This window comes from Lepisma saccharinum, chromosome 7, assembly GCF_977018435.1.
Source record: "Lepisma saccharinum chromosome 7, izLepSacc3.1, whole genome shotgun sequence".
Taxonomy (NCBI): domain Eukaryota; kingdom Metazoa; phylum Arthropoda; class Insecta; order Zygentoma; family Lepismatidae; genus Lepisma; species Lepisma saccharinum.
The window spans coordinates 49,887,524-49,891,310 of NC_139235.1; the positions used below are offsets into that span (position 1 = coordinate 49,887,524).

Here is a 3,787-nt window from a genome sequence, read left to right on the forward strand (position 1 = left end):
TTCACCCCCTGTACGTGGCAATTGATTAGTTAACAATAGCGTCACCCCTCGATACTGAATTAAAAACCCATTAATGTCAATTAAAGGGTCTATTGTTTGGTCTTAAAAGTAATCCCATCTACTTGAAAATAATCTTAGTCAGTGGTGCAAACTTCAATGCTGAAATGTTAGTTTGCAAGGCGTGAATGCCACAAAGCAACGAAGTGACGCGAAAGTGAGGAAGATCTGGAGCGCGTCAAGTATTTGAGCGCTTAGCGAGCAACGTGATCGCTCGGCTACTTGACGGCCAAATAGGCGTTGCTCCGCAAGATCTGCTCACTTGATCGCTGAGCGAACTTGAACCTTGCTCTCCACAGGCTGGCACAGGTTTGAGCCACAGAATATAGCGATTCTGTGTTTCGATCTCGTGAGGCAAAGGGAGGAAGAGGAAAACTGTATGAGGGTGGCGATGTATGATGGATTCCCAGTCCAAATGGGGAGAGGGATGAGTGCTGTTCGATTTCCCTTCACCCTTCCTGTTTGCGTGGAGCCCTAGTCGAAGCTCCACCGTCCTCCCCCCCCCCCCCCATGGTGTAATAGTAGGCTAATGGCTGTCCGCTGGCTCGTAGAATTAGTGAGCTTTCCAATACCATCCCATTGCGATGGTGCTATGTCTTACAGACCATTGTTGTTCTTATATTGTGGACATCATCGATATTGACAGGTGCCACAGTATACCTACCTGATTTAATATTGTTCTTTTGTTTATTTTTATGTACAAACATGCTAATCGAGAGTGGACCTACAGTTTGAAGTATCATGTGAACCGCTAGTGAGCCAGAATAGAACCCAGAACACTCTCATTTAAGGCTACAACGTTAATCACGGTGCCTTCTTTCAATGTGTATATTTGTATATTCAATATGTAAGGTCTCTGTTCTGCCACTTTTGGCTAATCGAGACAATGAAGATCAATAGCGGGCGGATTTTTGCATATTTGCCTGTTTTTTTTCCTTGAGGAAAATTCATATGCTCTCAACGGATTTATCAATTTTACTTGATGTGGATTACTCTGGCAAAGTTTTTTAGTGCATATAAATGCATATTTGGGACATAAGTGCATATTTTAGCTTAATGTGCGTATAATTTGCATATATTGGGAGTAATTTTCATGTAATTATTATTTTCAAGTTTGTCTGGTTCATTTCCCCGTTCTTTGAGTCAGCATTAAAAAAAATGCCTACTTTTGTCTGGTCATGGGCACTAGTTGGGTCAAGGACGTTTCAAAACTAGTCTCATATCGTTGCAGGTGAGAATTTAAATGGAAATTTGCCGAAATGCAAATTTACCATGTTCAAACAGAACTTTCGTTTTTGGTAACAGAAAACATTTCTTGTCTGCGTAGGCCTGGACACTGTGATTCTTAAAAACTTATGTTAATTTTTGCGGACAATGCTGCTGCATAACCTAGTGATGGATCATCCTGTTATTTGAGTACAAAATAAGAAGACAGTAGAAACTAAGGGAATGATGGTCAGATGATGAAGATATGCACTATGAGCGTATTTTATTCTTAAATTAGACATAATAAAAATACAATGACTTCTTGCGATTATATCTGTCGATGGATTGCAGCTTTATATTGAAACAAAACAGTGGTGAGGATTAAAAATGATTTCTGGGCCATTTTCTTCACGAAAGTAGTAGTGAATTGAAGTGCTAATTTTACTATTAAAGTAATTGAAATGAGAAAGATAGCAGTCCGATAGATACTGGGATTTGTGTACTTATTGATATATTTTGCCGTTTTTATGGGCGTATAACGCAGTCCCTGGTTTTGATAAGGAAAATTGTCACAATTATATCTCGTACATAATCTGCAACACATTTTATGTTAAAATAATTATACTTTTCTTATTCTTTGGTCTATCGTTGTGTATTATTTTCCATTAAATCTCACCCCACAAATAGCGTTTGTTCGACTTCCATGTTACGGTAGGTGCGAACCACAGATTCAGAGAGTAGAGGGTTTGCTCCCTGAGTTCAATATCCTGGCATGGGCAGGCCGGCTCGGTAGCTCAATGGTTAGAGCAATGGCACAGTATGCCAGAGACCCGGGTTCGAGTCCTGGTCGAGCCTGCATTTTTCGCTGCAAATTTCTACGAAGTACATCTCCTGTGTGTGCCTAATCTTCAATACCATAAAATATGTTGTTTTGAAGATTTTTAGTGCATATTTTGGCCTTTTTAGTGCATATTTGCAAGCATATTTTGTTTTTTTAGTGCATATAAATCCGCCCCCTAGTTATTAGGTAAAAATGATGAAAACTCGATCACAAACACACTGTTATGCCCATGCTAGGAATCGAACTCCAAATATCATTGGAGGGAACTGAGTACGAAATTTTATGTCTACAGATCACGCAATTGGTGTTAGTAGTTCCGATCTCTTTTCCTTTTCATCCACTGCGTTTTTATCTTTACTTCATAATTCAACGACAACATATTGATAATTTATCATCTTAATCATCAGTTATATTCTTAACATTCATTCGTATTATGTTCCTGTACATATTGGATGTACGAACATACCGGTTTGGAACAGCTTTAAGTCAACCGTAAAAGACTAAGTTCCATATGTTAACTTACTAATATTTCCAGGTCATTTTCAGTCTTACCATTTTGAGCCATTCCTGAATGTGACTCCATACTTGAAAGTACCGGGTGTGCATAAGAAGACGAGGATCTTATTATAAACGGATGCAATCGACGTGTCATGTCAAATGCATCTGCAATCGATATGTTGAATCGATTGCAGTTGGTTCTCCGGCGCAAGACTGTAAGGTACAAACTGCCTTGCGTCCCTCTTCCAACTGAAAAAAAATTAGGCTTTCACAGATGGTAGAGATGTTGACGGCGTTATGAGACTTTCCACTAACATCTACCAGTACCGTGACAAGTATCTGCCTAGGCATAGGATAATTTTAGTGTGCTGTGCGAACCAATGACATTCCAGAGGGGCCTCACTTCTGGACCCGAAGACCTAACGAATAAGGATTCACTGACACGCACCTTCTGCCTTTAGGGCTTTATGTTAGTTTGGTTATAACCCTTTTATCGGACTCCTCAAAGGCTTCTAAGGGTTAGTAGGACCAAGCCCTTGCGAGGTCTGTGGTGCAGGATTTATTTTTTATTATCACCTATGTAGGTTTGAAATGAAAGATCATTAAGATCTTTTACTCGAAGATTTATTTATACTTCCGATGATATACAAAACACTTTTCAAACAGACAATTCACCCGATACAACTTGTAGGCCTAAACCTATTAGTTGTACCGAAGTTTATAACCCTGGTCTTTTTGATGATGCAGGAGAACGCCTTATTCAGAGTTGAGTTTGTGGAATATCTGCCAAATGGAGTACAAGGACACCAGTAATCCGAAGATTGAAGCAAGATATTACCCAACGTCCCCTGAACCATCAGCCTTTCGGCAACCAGGAGAATGCAGCCCTGGCCGAAAACCATGGTAACGGTTGAAGTTTTCGCGTGCGATGACGTCTAACCGACCAAGTGAATGCATCACTTCAATGTGAAGTCACGTGAAATGACAGAATGACAGTGTTGCAGTACGCAGATATTAAACACCAGAACAAGAATAATGTCTAGATGAGGATGTGTACTACAGGCTGTGGAAAAGGAGATGCAATAGCCACTAACGCCGACAAACGGTTGGGCGGGAACTTTACGTCACATACCATGAAGAAGTAATAGGATCTGAGCTGATTATGTCCTTTGCGATTAGTCCACT

At 40.1% G+C, this 3,787-nt stretch overlaps 1 non-coding gene across 1 annotated transcript; it reads left to right on the forward strand.

Annotated features, from left to right (window-relative positions):
* The first annotated feature begins 2,046 nt into the window (after positions 1 to 2,046).
* TRNAT-AGU (transfer RNA threonine (anticodon AGU)) lies at positions 2,047 to 2,118 on the forward strand. The gene has a single exon. It is a non-coding gene; the product is annotated as a tRNA-Thr (tRNA).
* The last annotated feature ends 1,669 nt before the right edge of the window (positions 2,119 to 3,787 follow it).